We start from the raw sequence: 22,265 nt of genomic DNA, 5'->3' as shown, positions 1-22,265 counted from the left end.
TGGTTATAAGGGACAGAGAAAAGGAAGAAAATATGTTAGGGAAATGGAGAGATGAGGATAGATGGGGAAAAAACAACAGATTATAAAAAGGAAACGTGAAGGATGACAATGGCCAGCTTTAAGTACATTACAAAAAGCTATTAAGGCCTGCTCTAGTTCAGAAGTACACAGTCTTAACTGAAAATATTGAGGAAAAAAGTAATTTAATCTCCCTCCACTTCCCCTTAAATTAAGGATTCAGTCTGGGTTACGGATAATGGATTTCAGAAAAAATGAATTTGAACATTTGGGCGGCTGTTATAGATTAAATAAGAGAGCATTTGGTTTATGATTACACTTAATGGACAAAATAATTGCTTCAGTAATGAAAATAAATGTTCCAACTGGACAGGGTACAATCAAACATAAGCCGTTTGTGTCCTGTATCAAACCAAAATTCAACGTAAACTTATTTTAACTTACATTTGCAAGTTAACTTAACCAACTTAAAGAGCCTGTGACACGAACCCAACAACTGTTGTGCAATGAAATAGTGGGCTACTAGTAATCTCGAAGAGTCAGTTTAAAAAAGAAAAAGCGATACCGTTCCAATAAATATCAATAATTTAGAAACATCGCGGGAAAATTCCTTCGACTCATTTTGAGGTTTTGGGGGAAGCCGGAAGTGACGTCAATGCGGGAACGCTTCACTGTGCGGCGAGAGAGCCAAACACGGACAAAGTGTGTTGTCATGCGTAGAAATGGTGAATTACTGAGTTTAGGCACGTTAATAACGTTTTAATGAAGTTGATTACAGTATATTCATATTTGCCAGTGCTTTCATGTCAATTCGACGAACATAAACATAAATGATCGTGGTGAAGATGATGATTAAATTAGGATTAAAAATCGGTAGTGAGAGCGGCTGAATTTCCTCCCGTCGGATGTGATATAAAAACAAATCGATTATTTTTGTAAACTCAAGTGGATGAAACTACATTTATTAGTGCTTTCATGTCAATTCGGCGAACATATGATACATTAAATGATCGTGAGGCTGATGATTTAAAAATCTTTTGTTTGAGCCGGTCTGCATTTCCTGATGAGAAAACAAACCTTAGCTTTTTGTAGTTGCAGTCAGTGGTGTAGTGGGCGTTGGACGCGGGGGTACGCCGTACCCCCACTTATTTGAAGCATGATTTCTTTTTTAATAGTCTAATACATCTAAAATCATTGCCAGTGTTATCAGTTGCAAGTGTGTGTTTGTTGTAATAATGACGAAAACATAATAGGCAGATTTCACATGTAATTATAATAAAAACGTAGCTCAAGCATTTATGCAACTTGATTTGAAGCGTGTGTGTGTGAGGGGCAGAACTGTGTGTGTAGGGTGACCAGGTGTCCCGCACTGTGCGGGACTGCGGGACTGCACACACAGCACAGTATTTTTATTATTTGTCCCGCGTCCCACACATTGAGACTATGTCCCGCATTTGAGTGATAGTCGCGCAGAAAGGCTGGATCGGTTCGCTGACAGCCGGCACCGCCCTTTATTATTATATTGTCTAAACGGCATCATTTAAGTTGCGCTGACAGGTGACACAGAGGTCCCCAAGCCCCCCCCCCCCGTTGACAGTTCACGAGCGCGTCCATAGTGTCTCCCGTCCACCCCACCCCGTCCACCCAGTAAAAACATCCCCACTACACCACTGGTTGTAGTAGTACACCAACATGGATTAAACGTGTTTTTTTTTACCACAATGTTGGGGAAATTAATTGATAAAATGCACAGATTATTATTATTATTATTATTATTATTATTCCCACTCCGATCGGGACACTAGGTCCACCGTTTCCCCGCAGCCAGGCTCCCCCCGTTGACAGTTTACGTGGGCTGGGCTGGGTGCAGTGGCGGACTGAAGTGGGCCGGTCGGATAAGTCACTAGCACATCCCCCACTCCCCCCGTTGACAATTTACTAGTGGTACCGAAGTGGGCCGGTCGAGAGTCCCGGGCTGATTTTTAGTCCCAGTCCACCACTGGCTACATGACCGTATGATCGTCCATATTGACGCACCTAATTCCTAAACTTCTAACAGATACAAAATAAACCGATCCTTCAGCCTTATATGAGCTCTCAGACACGTTCAAAATTAAACTGTCATCGCTGTCTGAGCTTGCTGCTGTGTGCGCCATCGTGCGTTTACATGCAGATGCTGGGATCCTGAACGGTGCAGCTGGAGCGCTGTGCCCGCATTGACGTCACCCATAATTTGGCGGGACTTGAAGAATCCCCGAGAAGATCCAGGAAATGGTCAACATTGAAGGGCAGATTAATGGTTATCAAAGTATAAATATCTAAAATCAGTTCAGTAACGGTTTTCAAGGGGACAATATTTACTCAAATTGATGGGTTTGGATGATGGGGGAAAATCGTGTCACAGGCTCTTTAACATACATTACTTACTGACTGAACGTATGTGAGTTGCGTACACAGGCAGGGTTACTATTAAAATGTATTCTGTTGGAATTTCTCGTTACCTGTAAATGTGATCAGTAACCTAAATATCAAAATAAAAAGTTATGTAACCTGATTGTTACTTTTTTACAAAATGGACAACAGAACAATGTCACTTTAGAAAATTATTTTTTTAAACAAGATATTTAGTTTGAAAAATGTGTCTGTGATTGTATTGATATTATCATTATATGTGGACGGACACGTTTATTGAGCCGATTCCGTGTGGACGGAAGACTTTTTTGATATCAAATTCTGTTCGTTTTTGTCTCCGTGTAAACCCGTCTACACTACAGGCATCGAAAAATGCTTTCAACGCTTCGCCCATTCACTTGAATGGGGTGACGTAGAAGATTTTTAATCTTCGCCGAACTGCATTGTGGGGAGCATGGCATGGCTTTGCAAGCATCACGAGCATCTATCGGCATCAAAAGTTGAACAATGTTCAACTTTTGAGGCTCGATGCTTGGCATCAGCCAATCAAATCCTGTTTTTGCAATTCCCACCAGTACAAGCGCTAGCCAATCAAACCGCGTGTATGCTGATACCGCAGGTCTTGACTATTTTCCATATGTCATAAAATGGAGGATAAATTAATCATTGCCGTGGCAAGTGTCCCAGTCCTGTATGACTGTACTCTGTTCACCTACCGGGACCTAAACCGGAGGAACCAGGCATGGCGGGAGGTGGCAGAAACAGTTGGTGAAACTGGTAGGTTTTCAACTGTTTGGGGAGTTTATATCCAGTTTACTTCGTTGAAGAAGCGGGCTTTTTTTTGCTTTGTATGCCGGGGGCGGGCGGGAGATTCCTGATTGGTTGTTTGTCGCCTTGGGCGCGAGAAATCGCCAAGCCTCAGACACGCCCAGCTTCAAGATTTTTTGATGCCTGTAGTGTAGACGGGCTGTTAAACTCCAACAGTTTCACAAAGTTAGTAAGGTTAGTAAGGTCATGTTTGAGTCTCAAGCATTACACTGGCGATAACATTTGAAATTGATGAAATTGGATAGAGCTATAGGCTAACAAATGCTTCTTGCTAATCAAGACAAAATGTACTCTCCTGCTCTATATTTCACACACAGACAGTGGTTTCAATCCTCTCACCTCACCTGTTAGTTCCCATTATTGTGACAAATATTGAATTATGAATTTGACTGAGTGTGAAATGCAGGATGTAGAATGAATGGTTATTATTGTCAATGAAATTACTTGCAGGTGGAAGTCATGAATATAAATGTACCTTCCATCTGTGATTAAAGCTAGAAAATAATTTGACATGCTCTCTTGTTACAGAAAATGTAATGTCCTGATATGCAGTACTGAATATTGTGTTGTATTTTTCTCTGCATTATTATCTCCATGAGTTGCGTCTTACACATTTGAATACTTCTAAAAAATAACTTTGAGATAATTGATCTAACTTTCGTAAATGTGAGGTCTGTGCTTGCTAAACTAATTTATTCTCTGCATATTGGTTTTCTCTGTTAGGCGGAGGATTATGAAATGTCACGTTCCATGCAGGCCTCACATAATAATGCTATGGATGAAGTTTGTTGAAGTCTACCGAGAGTAAACAAAGTTTGTTATTAATGTCTCAGTGTGGGCTAACCTGGTGTAAATCATTTTGCATAATCCCTCCACTTTGGTTTCTCCTCATCTTGTTTTCCTGCTTTCTTTTCTCCTTGTTTTTGTTCTTTTTTGTTGTTTTACTTTGCCTCTGTCAGAGGTATCGATGTGTGAGAGACAGAAGGGACTGCATCTTAAGGTTGCTTAATGCAATTAACTCGACCACTGGGTTTTGTGTTTGTGTGTGTGTGTGTGTGTGTGTGTGTGTGTGTGTGTGTGTGTGTGTGTGTGTGTGTGTGTGTGTGTGTGTGTGTGTGTGTGTGTGTGTGTGTGTGTGTGTGTGTGTGTGTGTGTGTGTGTGTGTGTGTGTGTGTGTGTGTGTGTGTGTGTGTGTGTGTGAGAAAGCCTGAATCAAGGATATAGGTCAACATCAATAGTCTTTTGAGTGGGATTCTGAGTAAGCATGTGTTTTTGTGTAGGTGAAAAACACATGGTTGTGCCCTTCTTCAACATTAATGGATAAATTAAACTTGTGTGTGTGTCTGAATGTGTGTGAGTCTACATAATGTACCTCTTGAGTCCCTTATTTTCCAGACCAGTGGCTGAATAATGTTGCATCATGTTTTAAGTGGAAAATAAACAAAGGGTATCAAGTCACCTCGACCAAACACACGCACACACACACCAAAAACGAAAAGACTGCTGTGTCCCCTGGGTCCCTTCTTCTTTGTATCTTCCCATGTAAAACTATAGCACATGTAGTCCTTTTAATGCTGTAGATATGTAGTAACATGCTAAAATGTATGTGTTCTATAATATAGCATGTCTCTATTCTCAAGTTTTGTATAGCTTATTAGAGTGTTTCACATGTCTTCATTATGTCTTATGACTGTACTTGAATAAATACATGATATGAAACTAAATGAAACCGTGTGTGTTTGAACAATCTTATATTAATGTCTGTTGAAAGCCAGTTTCGTTTAGGAGTAGGGTTTTTGTAAGGAAAATGTTCTTGTTAGGAGTAAGGTTCTTATTAGGAGTAAGGTTTGTGTTCGGAGTAAGGTTTGTGTCAGGCCTAAGCTTTGTGCTAAGCGTAAGGTTCGTCTTCGGCGTGAGGTTCGTGTTACGCTTACGCCCTGTACACACGGTTCCGTTGGAAGCTTCAACGGAAACGCTTCCCATTCACTTTCAATGGGATGACGTCTCGCTTTGCCGAACTGAATTGTGGTGTGAATATTCACAAAGTCCTCTTCGTGTACATCACATGATTATACTTTACTGCATAGGCCATAAAAAAAGGATTTTGAACTTTCTGAAACAAGCATTTTACAAATAGAGGTTTGGGAATGTTTCACTTTATTATGAAAGGAAACAGAAGGATTCTATTTAATGCTGACCAGATAAAAAAGCTGGTTTATTTCTGAATGGCAAAGACCGTCAGACCTTCGAGAAATATTAGAGAAATGCTAAACCATCACATTTAATTAAGAGTAGAGAGATTTGATTAAGTAGAACAGTTTTAGCACCCTCCTCTGCGTCACTGTCTTCGGGAAGATGACCTTTTCAGAATTACAACTGTGCTCTGATCCCAAGTTACATAAAGTTTTGGGGATGCAAATCCAGACACTAAAACTGGCTTCATGTATCTTTTAAATGTTACAGTGACTAACGCCTGAGCTCTTACATTTAAATAAATGAATTCAACCTCGCAAACGCCCCAATACAACACAGAGATATTATACTCTTAGGTTCGGTTGTCCCTATCCTGCGATCTTTATGTCTCACATAATGTGTGTGTGAGTGTGTGTGTGTGTGTGTGTGTGTGTGTGTGTGTGTGTGTGTGTGTGTGTGTGCGTGTGTGAGAGGGAGTATCAACCTCACCGAGCCCATCTATCTTTGGAGAACAGAGCCAATTTCACAATGAATTAGGAGGTGAGTCTCTAACTAGGTCACTGGCCCTTAAAAAAAGAAACACACACACACTAGACACTGTGTCAAATTGAGAGATAGATAGGTGGAACAGGAGGAAGAGTATTTAAAGTATAAGAGAGATGAAGGGAAGAAAAATGCATTTCTGAAAGAAAAGAGTGGGATGAGGGTGAGAGGCAGACAAATGGAGGGAAACAAAGAGAGGTGGAGAGAGAGAAAAGAGAAAGAAGAACTAAATCCTAGAGGGGTGTCTGTTATGCAGAGGAAGTAATGTTGCATTAGGCTTAACAGTATTCCAATGAGGTTACACATATTTTTGCTCCACAACAAATCCCCTCTATTCCTTTGTTTCCCTCACTCCGTCTGTGTCGCTTCCAGTCTTCCCCTCGCACACAGCCACTAACACACATCGGAATACAGACATCCTCAGCAGTGATAAATTCAGCCTGAATGTTGTGTACTTTGCTAACTCACATTTTACTTTGAAATGCATCTGAAATATGGAAGACATTTTGTTTTCTTTGACAAATGGCTACGGGTTGAAAGGGAAAGAGAGAGAGAGAGAGAGAGAGAGAGAGAGAGAGAGAGAGAGAGAGAGAGAGAGAGAGAGAGAGAGAGAGAGAGAGAGAGAGAGTTCTGGAAGGAGATATACAGGAAGTACATAGAGCGACAAAGAAGAGGGGAGTAAGGGGGGTTGGATGGGTCAAACCTACACAAGAAGAAGTCAACACGATCACTTATTTTAATTGTAACGTTCGTAAGGGAACTTACATCAAATATGTAAAATTACTAGTTTCTTTACTGGAAATAAAGTGTTGAAAAGCAGCGTTAGAGGACATGACATTGCCTAAAATGTCCCTCAAGCGTGAGAGCGTATTTGGAAGCAGACACTGCATACGCGCAACCAACTCTACCCACTGAGCTATTCCGCTCAAATCTAACCAAACAGGCTTAAAGCTGCAACAGTTTAATTGAATGGAGAAAGGAGCAGTGTGCCCAGTCTGAAGCATTATAATGGTAGTGTCCTGTTAACGGATAATAGTAATTTAATTACTTGATTTTATTCAAAATGTGTATTTTAATTTGTGCTAAAATAACTAGCATAACCCAAGTAGGTACAGTAACGGTACGTCCACACAGCAGCTTAAAAAAAATCTTCCAACGCTTCTCTGCCCATTGACTTTGAATGGGGGTGACGTCACTATGCCTCGCTTTTCGCCAAACTGCATTGTGGGGAAGCAAAGCGAAGATTTCCAGGATTTTCAGGATTCAAAAGTTGAGCAATGTTCAACTTTTGAAGCTGAGCTGGAAGCGTCAGCGAATCCAATCCCGTTTATGCAAATCTGACAGTACAAGCGCTAGCCAATCAAACCGCGTGCAAACTGGGAGAGCCAGACCGCAGTTCATTTCCTCATATTCCAAACGAGAAATTATGGTAGCAAATCACCCGGTTCTTTACGACCAGAACTATTTACCTGGATACAAACCGGAGGAACCAGGCATGGAGGGAGGTGGCAGAGACAGTGGGTGAAACTGGTAGGTTTTCGTCTGTTTGGGGATTTTATATCCAGTTTACTTCGTTTAAACATTGCTAGCAAGCATAGACAGTATCTTTAGCCAGCATGGAATGTAGCATAAAATAGCACCATAGACATTAATCTCATACATGTTCATCGTAGCCCTTCCCGCTGACACTTTACCTCTGCCACATCATAGACTATATGCATCAAATAAATGCACACAATGTCATACTCCTTTCTGCACATATTCTGTGTGGAGAAGAACCGGGGTTTTTTGCTTTGTATGTCGGGGGCGGGATATTCATGTGATTGGTTGTTGGTCACGTTGCTCGCAAAAAATCCCCAAGCTCTCAGACACGCCCAGCTTCAAGATTTTCAAGATTTTTTCAAAGTTGCTGTGTGGACGTATACCCCGTAAAGGGCTTGTCTGGATGTATCAGGATGCATTATCAATTACATTATACAAGTTTGGAGGTCAAAGTGGTGCAAACCACTACGATGTTATTTATTTACTTCATATTTACAAGTGAAACCGGATAGAAGAGAAAATAGATATTCGATGTAGTATACAGTGATAGATATGTACAGTTTTTTTCTTTACACTTTCAGATGACATTTACTTCCAGGTATGATCTAAATTTAACATTACTTGCATAATTTCTGTGATTTGCTTCCACTTCGTTTCTACTTATATTGCAATTATAGAGTCAAAATGGTTATTAAGTTTAAATGACTCAGTACAAAAATAAACTTGACATGCATTTAGTATATTCCTTGGTTTTCTTTTTTCATATTTGGAACCAGCTGTAAACACATTTAGATGTTCTCCCTGTATTACACACTTAATAATAATATTATTAATAATAATAGCACAGACATAGTGTCAGATACATCATAATACTAGTCTTGTTTGTACGTAAAGGCTTGCGGGCTAACACACAGACACACACACACAAAGAGTTTTGGTGTGGTAGGTAGCAGATTGCTCCTGAAGGCAGCTCGGGGCTGATGGAGCTCTTCACTGTGGGACATGACGGTTAAAAAAAAACACGAGTTCAGTCTGTCTTTCTCTTGCTCTCCCTCTCTATGTCTGCAGAACCAAGAAAAAAGGCTTTTTTCCAATAATCTATCGTTTGATCCTAACAGAGAGCAACATTAATTCCTCGGATTATGATGGAAAACTGGGTTGAAGTGCAGAGATAGCTCCTTGGTTTTATGGACAGGAGACATTAAGAGTAAAATGCCACTGGCCCTCCGGGCCGGTGGAATTGTATTGTCAATGGCCCCACCATTGTAACTACTGGCCCGGAGCATTCGTCCAAAAAAAAATCAACTTATAATGAAACAAATTAACACATTTGTTGAAATAGTAATTTATGCACTAACTACATTACTACTTGTACTACAACATCTGAATCATCAGTTCTTCCTCATTTTCCTGTTCATATTTGGTTTATTAAAATAATGATATTGTGGTCATTGTTAAAAAAATTCTGCTTTTATTATGAGTATTATTATTTATATAATGCGCTTTCTGCCTTCCTGTCATTAGGAGTAAGAAATGTAATGGCTATGTAATAGATTAGATTACAACCTTCATTATCCTAAACTGCTGGGAAATTTCCCTATAGCCAATACCTTTATATTTTCTACTCGTCACTTACTTGTCAGCATAGGTCGGCATTGATGTACAGAGCCGACAGAAGACCTTGTTTATATTGGCATCATAGAGAGTGGCGAAGTCCCTCCCCTTCCGGTGGACCTCCATGGGACCTTATATCGGAAAAATAATGTATTGAAGTCAATGGGAAGAGAAAGATTATCTTTCGATCCCGTTTGAATTGTGCCACGAATTACACATATGATGTTTGTCAATTTAAAAGATAATTTTGCAAGTCAAAAAAATTAAAATGTGTCGTAAAACAGTGAAGTTACACATTTCTTTGTGTGAAGCGCTCAATGAACTACAACTCTGGTCTTGCACACGTCACCAACACCAAGATGGCCGTCACGTTGGTACATTTCACCTCTTTCTTTCAGAATGAGGCGAAAAGTATTAAAAGAGGTGAAAATCACTACAACTCTGGGCATGTTGAGAGCTGTACATACGAAAAAGGGGAGTTAGTCGGTTCCGTAAGAGCCAGCATGCGGGACCGGCTTTATAAGGTTTCGGTGAGTAACACGAGTGTAATGTGTAACGTTAATGTAAGCTAGCTAACATTAGCTAACAAGGTACACTCTCGTGTTTTGTTTTAGTTACTCTTCGGGAACGAGCAAGAGGTACTATTACTGGTATGATAACAACCTGGTACAAAGCAAACAGGCATCTTGTTAAAGTAAGTAAGTACAGTAAGTAAATGTATTTTTAGCTATCTGGAAGGAATACATCAGTTATGACAGCACTTACGTGACTCTGGGATTTGTAGTCTTTCTAGTTGCGTATTTTTCATAGTCTTATATTTCAACTTTGTTTGCTCCCGTAACATAATGACATCACTATGTAACAGTCGCGCTTCAGGGGCAAAACATCTTTGACACATCTCTGAGTGGTTGATCAATCACAACAAAACCGGCCAGCTAACCAATCAGAGCAGGGTCAGTGGTTTCATCCAAAGCGTCTGCCGGCAACATGTTTGGTGTTTGTTCAGGTGTTCTTGGACAAGATACCTGACCCCATGCTGCTCCCGTAGACATGGGCGTTGTGTATTAAGTGTTTGTAAGTTGCTTTGGCGTCTAGACTATTTATATATCAGTTTAGTCTTAATTTACATCTTCATTTTATCCCTATTTTGAAGTGTATTGCTCCCTAAAGCTTCACTTCAATTTTTATTTTTTTATTTTTATGTTCCTTCCTGCATCTCTGCCTCTCTTCAACCGTCCCTGAGTTATCCCTGCTCTGCTCTGACCTGATCAGATCTGTTCTGGCCAGCGGAGCTTGCGTGTGCCTCATTTGTTTATGTGTGTGGAAGTATTTTTGTGTGTCTCGCTGTGGGATCTATTCCGGGGCTATTCCCCCCAAGGGTAGCGCAGTGATACTATATGACCCTGCACTCAGTGATCACCAGAGAGATCACATAGCAACTGCATGTTAATGTGAAGACGCACATAATCATTTAAAATACAGAAATGCAATGTAATAGAACAATTCTTTATAACAAAACTAATTACATTTAGAAGATACATTTTGACTGGTTAATAATGATGGTGAAGGTTTCATAAAGCATGTGATACAAGCCTTCCCTTATGTAATATAGATTACTGCATAGCTCAGGGAGAGTTTTATATCACAGGCCATAAGACTAATACACTTTAGCTTGCACTATTTTTATTGTTATGTTTTTTTGATGTTTTTTGGTGTCTTGTAATTGCATTGTTGAGTAACCTGTTACCAAACTACACTGTAGTTGTGTATTTGCTATGACATTAAACCTTAGAATCTTTGGAAAGTAGGACTGTAGTAGTGTTTTATTGGGGTCTAATTAATTCCTTTGAGCTTGATTAAACATGGTAAAGATTTAATTGCACTTTAATTGTTTTGTGATGTAGCCTACAGTGTCTTAATTATGATTTCCTAAGATATCTTGATTGTGATTTCGAGGGGCAGTATCAACAAGCGTAGACCAATACAGTATGTCTCTTGACGCATTAGGATGGACCAGCAAAAGACTTGGGAACTGGGGGGGGAAGAGTATGCTTGTGAACTGTTAGCACCAGTGTTATGCATGCCCGCCGAGATATGCATGCACCTTGCGGGAGCGTGCACAGCGTAAAACGAAAACGCAGACATTTCAATACCGGAGGCTCGCTGTGGGGAGAAACTGTGGCGCTGTTCCGAGTTTGTTCTAATCTGTCAAAATGACTTAAAGACTTGTCCGTCATTGTTAAAAAATGGCATCATAGACAGAAAATATTCGGTTAACGCGACTGGTTCCACATCACATGGGTCCAGACTTTTCAACTTTAAGAGGATTGGCTCTTCCTCACACATTATTGTGGATATAATGTTGCTAGTATGTTTTTCAAGTCTGTTTAAAGTGTGCTTTTCAACCCTTGAAGTGTTTTGTCAGCGTGGTTTAACCTAGAGGAGTGTGATGGGTTTCGCTGTAAGAAAGGAAATTACTGTCTGACGACTTAATGAGTTGAAAGCATTTTCCGCCATCTTTGATGCAAGAACAGACTGGGACTGTGGGTGTTTCTCAATGGCGAGGACGCTTGCTTGGTAGCACATGTTTTCCGAGTCACTTGCTTCAGAAGCGTGGCAAGATTCCTTCATAGCCTCGGAAAACAAAGAATTGTGGAACAGGCTAGCAGGTGTACAGGTATGCGTCATATGTGAGGCCCCGCCTTAAATGGAGCTCGATCTCCGCCAAAGATTTGGAAATTGGTCCGTCCGCAAAGCATTGTGGGGATTTTAAGACCGCGGAGTCTACACATGTGCAGCCTAGAAATGTCCCGCTACGAAGTACACCGGCCTCGGTAGAATTCCAAGTATAATCCAGAAGTGCGGTGGAATCACTGTGTCATACATAGGGAAGCACTGGCGGCCAAAAAACGGAGTCCTGTGTTGCATGACGGTTTGAACAACAGCATCAAAGTGATTAACTTCATAAATTCAAGGCCACTCAATGCTCGTCTGTTTCACCGCCTTTGCGAGGACATGGGAGCTGAACACACCCAATTACTGCTACACACAGAAGTGTGCTGTGCTATCTGGCAGACATATTCAGCAAATTAAATGAGCTGAATGTGTGCATGCAGGGCAAGGACACCAACATTCTGAACCTGTATGACAATGTTGGTGGTTTCGTAAAGAAAGCAGAGTTGTGGAAAAGGGCATGTGCTAAGGGGGATCTCACCTGGTTTCCTCAGGTAGATGCTTTCCTCGCCAGTGAGGATGTGCAGAGTGCTCCAGTCAAGTCCATTATAGAGGAACACTTGGCCAACCTGATAGATAGTTTCAAGTCGTACTTTCCTGACATGGAGGAGAAACCTGCACAGCTTGATTGGGTAAGAAACCCATGCCTTCTGTCCAAAGCAAAGAGAGAAAAGCTTCCTCTCTGTTGCCAGGAAAAACTCTTGGATGTGTCATATGACCGTGGCCTAAAGATGACATTTGAGAACTCCACTCTCACGCAGTTTTGGGTGTGTGTGAAAAAGGAGCATCCTGAGCTGGGAAAAACAGTTTTGGAGCAGCTACTGCCCTTTGAATCCACATATTTGTGTGAGGCCTCCTTCGCTGCAATGACTCTGATCAAAACAAAGCAGAGAAACAGACTGGGCCTGGAAAAGAGTCTGTTAACAGCATTCCAACTATCTGTTCTTCTACGCACAAAATTCTTTAATTTTATTCCGCCCTTTATTTTGCATTTTCGCATTGAACATCGCAGAAACTCAGTTCAAACATCAAAACGTTCAGCTTGGTCGGGAATCGAGTGCTTACTTTTATCATTCATAACTTTTCATGATTCCAGAGATACATCCCATAATTCATCACATTTTTCAATGGAGAAAATCTTCTGACTTGAACAATCTTCATGCAACTTCAACTGCTAACTGTTCCTTCATACTTTCACTCAGAAATCTCATTCCAACTTTAAAATGTTACACATCTTTCTGACATTATTCGTGTAACACAAATTTTAAATCAGATTTTTACTTTTAGAGATATTAAACATTGTTCAGACCTTGGTAAAGAGGCTTTCTTCAGATTTTAACATTAACTAGAATGCGTGATGTCACAGAGTGTAGGAAATCTTGAAATGTGCCTTTATATATATTTTTTAAAACTGCCACAATTCCCAAACCCTACATTCCTGACACATCATTTTTCATGTCAAACGTAGGAAAACATCTCGTAGCTTGAAAAATTACGAATAATTAAGCAAACATAATTAAAGTGTCATGGAACACGATGATGTCATAACTCCAACTGACATGCTCAGAGCAGCAGCCTTCAGATAATGGTCCTGCCCTCAACAGCTCTACGTCAATTATGGGGTGTCATCATATGCTGTTTCCATGGAAGATCAAGCGGGCGATCGAGAGAAGAGAGAGAGGGTGATCAAGAGGAGATAGAGAGGGCGATCAAGAGAATAGAGAGAGGGTGATAGAAGAGTGAGAAGGTGATCAAGAGAAGAGAGAGAGGACGATCAAGAGAAGAGAGAGAGGGCGATCAAGAGAAGAGAGAGAGGGTGATCAAGAGAAGAGAGAGAGTGATAGAAAAGTGAAAGGGTGATCAAGAGAAGAGAGAGAGGGCGATCAAGAGAAGAGAGAGGGCGAGCAAGAGAATAGAGAGAGGGTGATAGAAGAGTGAGAGGGTGATCAAGAGAAGAGAGAGAGGACGATCAAGAGAAGAGAGAGAGGGCGATCAAGAGAAGAGAGAGAGGGTGATAGAAGAGTGAGAGGGTGATCAAGAGAAGAGAGAGAGGGCGATCAAGAGAAGAGAGAGGGAAGAGAGAGTGCAATCAAGAGAAGAGAGAGAAGAGAAGAGAGACAGTCAAACTAAAGTGGAGACATGGCCGAAACCCTACAGTGAAGTGTTCTCCTGTGAGAGGGCGATCAAGGGAAGAGAGAGAGGGCGATCAAGAGGAGAGCGAGAGGGCGATCAAGAGAAGAGAAAAAGGGTGATCAAGAGAAGAGAGAGAGGTCGATCAAGAGAAGAGAGAGAGGGCGATCAAGAGAAGAGAGAGAGGGTGATAGAAGAGTGACAGGGCAATCAAGAGAATAGAGAGAGGGCGATCAAGAGGAGAGAGAGGGCGATCAAGAGAAGAGAGAGAGGGGGCGATCAAGAGAAGAGAGAGAGGGTAATAGAAGAGTGAGAGGGTGATCAATAGAAGAGAGATAGGGCGATCAAGAGAAGAGAGAGAGGGTGATAGAAGGGTGAGAGGGTGATCAAGAGAAGAGAGAGAGGGCGATCAAGATAAGAGAGAGAGAAGAGAGAGAGGACGAGCAAGAGAAGAGAGAGAGAAGAGAGATAGAAGAGAGAGAGGGTGAGCAAGAGAAGAGAGAGAGAAGAGAGAGGGCAATCAAGAGTAGAGAGAGAGGGCGATCAAGAGAAGAGAGAGGGCGATCAAGAGAAGAGAGAGAGGGCAATAGAAGATTGAGAGGGTGATCAAGAGAAGAGAGATGGTGATCTAGAGAAGAGAGAGAGTAATGTAACCTCCTAATGTAATGTATAACTCCTATGAAAATGTTCAAAAAGTGCTCAAACTTCACATGTGTGCTAACAGTCCAGCCGTGAAGACATCTACAGGACAGTTTTGAGATTTCTTCAAATGTCGTTGCCACGGCAACACAATGCTCATCATGAAACACGGTTTTGTTCATTGGTTTGTTGTATAATTATTACTTAAACATCTGTTTTAATTTGTTTTCGTTATGTTCTTTGTTTGTTGAATTCATGGATGAAAGAGTTAATAAATCACACACTGATGGAACATCACTATATTGTAATTATTTATATATGCTTTTTCGATCAAAAATGTTCGGGGTCGGTCAGGGGGTACTTGGCTAAGAAAATGTTTCAAAGGGGGTACATTACTGAAAAAAGTCTGAGAAGCACTTCACTAGGCTATAAACAAAGATTATCTAGTCTGTTACAGCCCAAATGTTGGCTTTTTTGGGTCTTAAAAAATGCCATTGATAGAAACGTATCATCTTGATTTGAACCGGGACTTCTGCAGAGCATTACACCACCCAATTTTGATGATATACTAAAGTTAGGCATGTTGCAACTTCAATATAATCCTGGCTTTTGTCCCAATTTTGACTTTTAGAGAGACTGTGCTGTAGTACTTAGTCCATTGATAGGTGAAAGGGAGACAAATCTGGAGCATAGTGCAGTTTTTAGTTGGCACTTTCAAAATATAAAATGCTGTTATACATGTTATTTAAATGTTGTTTTTATGGAAACACAACTGCTGGAGCACCATTTACAACAGTCCTCAACATTTCTGGAGTGCTGTCCATCTTCATTTCTCCAACTTTTCTTAGCATCCAAATGCAATTTGAAATCTTTGTATTATGACTAATTGTACTTGATTGTTTGATAATTCATACAAGTGCTAAGCCTTCAGTAACTCAAGACAAGCACTGAAGCACAGTGACCCTAGATGTTGGAAAGTTAGCCAAGACACAACAACATCCCAGGGCTAGGAGTTGACAGTAAGAACAGCGTTGTTAACACAAGTGCTTTATCCCAGCTTTACAAAGTGAAAACTTCCCCTCAGGGCATCGGTTAATTAAAAGCTTTGCATGTTTAAGAAACTAACAGTAAGAAGCTCTGAATAAAGAACATTGAGATATTTAGAACATCTTTCCCCCATTGCAGGCTTTTCTTTAATCTCACAGCCGACTTCTGGTCTATTTCCAGCACTTCTTTTCAGCTAAGTGTATTTTTCTGGAATCATAGCCGGCAGCTGATCTGCGGGCTCTTCCTGTGTCTTTGCTTTAATCTCCATTTATTGTTGAGAGCACGGCGATAAAGCCTGCTGCCGAGGGGACACAGACCTAGCTACAGTATCAAGGACGGAGATGTTTAGCAAAGGCCTGGCACACACTGACAGATGTCTTAAGGGCTTGTTTCACTGAAAATCCTTTACAGTGGAAGAGTGCTGTCAGAAATACTGAGCTAATGTCGAAGAAATCCTTGTTCCCACGACATGAGATGGATTCTTAACTGCAAACCATGATGTAGCAAACCTAACACCACATGCACACATTTGTATTTTTGTGCATGCACAGAGACACACGCAAATCTTGCCGTTGATCATGAGCATTGGCTTGGAATGATCAGAGATTTGGCTCTTAGCTGTTTTTATAGAAACGCAGAGAAAACAGGCAGACAGCGGAGTCATAGATCTAAATGTGGACAAAAATAGAGAGGAGTTGAGAGAGACTAGGAAGTAATAAGAGTCAGAGCGATATGGTGGCTTCCAAAACAGGACGGGATAAATTGGCCCCTCAGCAGTTAATGTGTGTGGCATCAGGCTGAAACACAAATCGTGGTACATTAATGCTTATATTGCTTCACTGAGTCTGGTTCCCATATGTTAGTTTGCTTATCTTTGTATTGCCCACAAAAACAACACAAGGATATTATGGAGAGTAAATAAATATAGCTAGGACAATAAAAGTGACTGGGTATTTCACTGTGGTGTCATTATATTATCATAATAATAATACATTACATTTATATTGGGCTTTTCCTGGTGCTGGGTTGTTGTGTCCTTGCGATGATAAAATAACCCAGAATCACGATAAGCATGACGATCATTTTGCATGCAATTTGAACTAATGACATAAAACAACTCTTTGAATATGTTTACATAGTTTGTTTTTGCTGAGAGCTTGAAATGTACTTACACCCTACTTGTATTCTCTATAACATGTTTCACTTCTTGACCTCACGTTACCTTAAGGTTTTTGATTTGTGTCACCTTGGCACTTAACCCAGTGGTTCTCAAAGTGGGGGGCGCGCCCCCCCTGGTGGGCGCAGAGGCATGCCAGGGGGGGCGCGAGAGACCAGGAGGAAAAATGGTTATAAAAAAAAAAAAAAAAAGATAAAAAAGAAAAAAATCATAATTTGAAAAATTATTGATTCGAAAATAATATGATGCAGTACAGTACTATTACGTCTGGGTCTCTGTTTCATTAAAGCTCGGCTCTGTGTGTGTGTGTGGAACGAGCCATTTTGTGTGCGCGTGAGAGAGAGAGAGAGCGCACCGGTACTGGAGATCGTTGTTGTTAGCTTCTGGTGCTAGCGAGCTACGCTAACGGATATAAGGAGTTTTTTCAACAACAAAGTGGAGGAGAGTCCTCTCCTGTCAGACTGAGAGCTAAAGGACTCTCTCAGTGTTATCTCAGTGGGTCTCAAATGTTTTGGTCACCATTAATGTAAATAATTATTTCCGAGGCACACGTTTATATGATCATTATAGTTATAAAAAAATAAGAGAATAAATGAAAAACAGGTATGAAATACTATATGACAGTAAAACAAGAATAAAGTTTAAAAGGGTGATTTGTAAAATATCCATCAAGAAAAAGTAAATCTGTTTACATTTCTGTTTCATATGGGTGTTGAGAGATGTATCCATAGATCTCTTCCTTTCGCTCTCAAAGTGCACCAGATTGATGCTTTTAACTTCAATATTTAAAAATAAATCTTCCCGGGGAAGCTTGCCCCCCGACCCCCCTATGTGACGTCCACACATCACCTATAAAAATAGCACTTTATCCCTGCTTACACCTATATGCCGTGAGCTGAATATTGAGCCTTCATTGTAACAGTCGCGGGTACGTTGTGTTTTTGCGTGGGGATTGTTGCAGTAGAAAATTCCACTGTAGCGACTGGTACATTAATGGGAAACCCTAAATGTTTGAGCACCCTCTATGAAACGTCAAGCTACCCCACAGCACCCCCAAAATAAATCTCTGGCGCCGCCACTGAGCCTGATTATTCGTTTTGGGGGGGCCCGACTTTTTTTTTTCTCCAAAGGGGGGGCCTGACAGAAAAAGTTTGAGAACCACTGACTTAACCTGTATACGAGAAATCAGGATCTCCATAGCACGTACACACTGCTGCACTCACTCCTGTTGTACTTTCAGTTTTATTGATAGTAGAGTAGTAGAATTGATCAAGAGCTTGCAAATCGGCTGCTGCAAGACTACGCATAAGCTACATGTTCAACATGGCCTGCCTATAATGTTAGGGAATCTCACCATTCTCGTGTTAACCAACCCCATTTGTGAACAGAACGGTTTAAAGCGAAAAAGGTTTCTGAGTCACAATCAAGTATCTAATGCCCCTTTCACACCAAGGCTTTTCCCGTTCTAGCTCCGTGCTAGAGCTTTACTGGTTCGGAACCGGTTCTTCGGTTCAGCTCCCGCTCTGTTCACACCGCTCAGAGCCCGACTGGTGCTGCGTTATTGCGTCATTGTTTGCGTCATGACGTAACCGTTTGCGTGCCTGCTTCATAAAGCCAAACCGAACAGAACCCCCTCACATCGACAACAACAACAATGACCGATTGTATTAAAGCGCTACTCGTTTTGGTTTTGCTCTGTCGAAACGAAATGAAAGAAATGGGACGACTTTAATCCCAACTTTACAGTCGTGACATGCTACATTCAAAGGTTCTTTACAATCATCATCATCAACTTCAACAACGATTCCCTAGGAGAAAGAAGGTAAATATAGGTCCTATTCGATGGCGTTAGAGCTAGCTGTTGTTAGCCTCTGCATGCGCCAAGCTCAAAATACCCAGCTTTGCAGCGTTAATTACTATGGTATAACATTAAAAGTGATGCCCCTGCCTCCGACGTAAGCGTGACGTATGCGGTGCTTGCTTTCTAGACTGACAACTTTTTGGTACTTGAAACGAACCGCGTTGGTGTGAAAGGGGCAATAGAGGGGCAGAGGGCGAGGCACCCACAGAGATCAGGCATCTGAACATTTAAGGGTGCGTTCACACCTGCCTTGTATAGTCCGGTTGAATCGAACCCTGGTGCGTTTAGCCACTTGGTGCGGTTCATTTGGGTCGGTGTGAACACAGTCCGAGACCTGTTAAGTGAACTAAACAACCGGACTCTGGTCCGCTAAAATAGGTGGTCTCGGAGTGCTTGCTTGCGAACTCTGGAGCGGTTCATTGCTGGTGTGAACGCAGTCCGCACCAAAACATAGGAAGCGCAGTATTTACGTGTCACAAGAACGTGGATACCTTCAAAAATCTTTAGCGAAAGAGTCTTTCAAGACATCCGCGGTTGTTTAGTTAAAGAGTAAAGCAGAATTAAGTGTTGAACAGTGTCGTGTAAAGTAAAAATTATCCGTCAGCTACATAAAAGTAAGAACACCTGTCGTCTTTGAAACGCCCCTCCTTACTGCAGAACGTCTCTCATGGATAATGTGCAGCGGCGCGGTCATTATGGGGAAAAGAACACCGACAGGCTGATCAGGAGCCCAACGCGAAGCGGAGGGATCTAGATCGGCATGAAGGCACATTATGCAATGTGCACATTATCCCGCTTATTACATGGCCACATTCTCAACAAAGTAACGACATGACTCCCAATATTAATTGAAATGCTTTTGTGGATTTAGAAAATTATTGAGTAAAAAAATAGTTGTATGTATTGATTTAAATTGACATGCATCCTCTAGAAAAATAGTCCGTTGTTACTGTTTGAACTAACGTAGCAACGGCAGGAACAGCTTCGATAGCGTTTTAGAGGAGCTTTTTGATTACAGATTTGAAAACATCGTTGCTTGCTTGTGGTAAAAGTAGCACAATTCATTATGTCAAACCTTGGAAAGTATCTAGATATCCCTGTCCTAATGCCAAGGTAACTGGAAACTGAATATGTGTCGCCGTCTGATGTCTATGTCTGGACCAGTGGTCGCGTTAACCAAATATTTTCCATCTATGACGGATTTTTTTTAACAATGACGGAAAAATCTGAAAGCAGTCGGTCATTTTGACGGATTAGAACAAACTCGGAACAGCGCCAATGTTTCCCCGCAGCGAGGCTCCGGTGTTATGCATGCCTGCCAAAAAGGAAATGATACCGTTTCCAAACCCAACTTTGCCCTACAAATCATTGAAATGTCTGTGAGTTTTGGCTTTACGCTGTGCGCACTCCCGCGAGGTGCAGTGGTAATGCATAACACCGCGCTAACAGTTCACGAGCGTGCGCCCCGCCCCCCGTTGACAGTTCACAACCGTGCTTTCCCCCCGCCCCCCCACCGCCGGTTGACAGTTCTCTCTCTCCCCCCCCCCCAGAGGGTGAAAAGCCGACGGATAATACTGAATTTTGATGGAAATGTTAAGATCCTGTCCTTCAAAATGATGGGCAGGGAAAAAGTCTAGCGCAACCTCTGGTCTGGACCGCTGCGTAGAAAGGAGGGTTTCTGCCCGTTACTTCTTCGCTGTTTTCTTGTCGCTCTTGTCTTGTCGCTCTTGTCTTGTCAGTTAGAAAAGCAAACTGCAGGCAGTTTGCTGTTCAGCCAAACTGTATAAAGCAACATTTAACGGACTTCTTTGTGCAGATGTGAGCGTCCTTAACAACGGTCAATAAATCCTTGACAGCGGTCTGTCTGTTCTGGATTAACAACGTGTCACGTGTTCTGAATTGACTAATCAGAATCGAGTATTCAACAAAGCCATGTAATAATGTTTTTTAACGGACGTTGTCTGATTATATAATCATAGGCGCGGGCCGCTAGTGTCTGTTGATCTCCAGATTAACAGCAGCATGAGAATAACCTGCCGAAAGTGCCGATGCTCCATGGCAAAGGATCCGCTAGAAATTGCCGGGATTTGCGTTTTTACCCCCTTAATATATGACCAATGGTTGAACAGCATTTCCGAGCACATAACTTGTGTTTAAAGTTTATAGTCCGTTTGACTTTTGCCTGTGTGAACGCAAACCGAACCTTCTGAAAAATGAAACAATGTAAAAAACTATGGTCTGGTGCGCACCAGAGAGAGGACTATTAGGTGTGAATGCACCCTGAGAAGCGACAATTGGAAGGTTCTTGCATTTTCTTCATAATTTGGAAATATATCAAAGATGCAGTAATGTGTGAAATATTCTTTGTTCCAATGAAGTTTCACTTAACAACGACTTGAAGGTTCACCAAAACACTATACCCTGACCAGTTAGGCAATCGTAAATTTGAGGAACAACATGTGAGCATCCACATTGTAAATATGATATTACAAATAATCCTTATGACAACTTAAATTGTTTTTGGGGGAAGTAAGTCAAAACTAGTCAACAAAAATATAGGAAAAATAATTACAGCTGCATTTTTAAACCAGCTTCCGTATATACAGTATCTCAACAACCTGTTTTTTGCCAGAATGTCATTCTTTGGCTGTAACAAAATAACATTGTACCATTGAATGAAGCATTTTAACAAAACCTACAGTACTGTAAACCTTTGTGCAGTAATATCTGTTGACTTAACATTATTGCACATTACATCCTTTGAGCTCTGCATGTAAGAGGACAAGTATAATATATATAAGATGTCACAACATGGGAGCCGGCAAAATCTATTTCCTTCTTCAAAAAATAAACTCACAGGGAAAAAATGTGATTTCCCATCTTATCTTCCTCCACAGGAGAGTAGATGAAGGCATCTGAGGGGAAAGTGCTTCTGAATAATTCCTTGACAAATTAAGTTTGCATCGACAACAAAAGGTTTCCGTATATATATCTGAACCAGATCACAAAGTGCAAGATGAAAGAGTTTGGTTCTGGGTATTAACATGTAATAGACATGGAGACCTTAATGCAAGACAGACTACTCTAAGTGAATATTGTTCAAGACATATCTGTTTTCACACTATACAACCTACCACATCACATTACAATATGTAGGAAATACTGGAATAACACACATTTTCTATGTAGAAACTCTATGTTGTCATATCATATCAAAATGCATATTGCACATGGCACAATAAAAAACACAAGCTCACACTCAGAGAAAGCAGCCCCCCCTCTCCTACCCACACTCTGACACAGTGAAAAAGTGCTGATGGAATTGCCGAGTTAAAGTTGAGTTACCAAAGCTACAGCAGCTTGACACAATGTATGTTTAATCTGGGGTTAAAGCAAATAGAGCGAATACCCAAAATGGTGCCAAGAATGTAAAAGCACTCCGCTGTTATAGAGTAGAGTTGTATTGTGCAAAAATGAAACTTTAAAAGTGCTGTAGTAATGATGAATGATGTACTGCTGAGTCTGGGC

The 22,265-nt window shown here is 41.1% G+C and overlaps 1 protein-coding gene across 8 annotated transcripts in view; it reads right to left on the bottom strand.

The window, feature by feature from the left end:
* il1rapl2 (interleukin 1 receptor accessory protein-like 2) overlaps nucleotides 1-22,265 on the bottom strand; it is a 565,814-nt gene that overhangs the window by 165,957 nt on the left and 377,592 nt on the right. The gene's annotated exons all lie outside the window — the stretch shown is intronic.

The sequence above is a fragment of the Notothenia rossii genome (genome assembly GCF_949606895.1).
Source record: "Notothenia rossii genome assembly, chromosome: 3".
Classification (NCBI taxonomy): Eukaryota; Metazoa; Chordata; class Actinopteri; order Perciformes; family Nototheniidae; genus Notothenia; species Notothenia rossii.
Note: the sequence above shows the minus strand (reverse complement) of the source record. Positions and strands in the feature narration are given on the sequence as shown.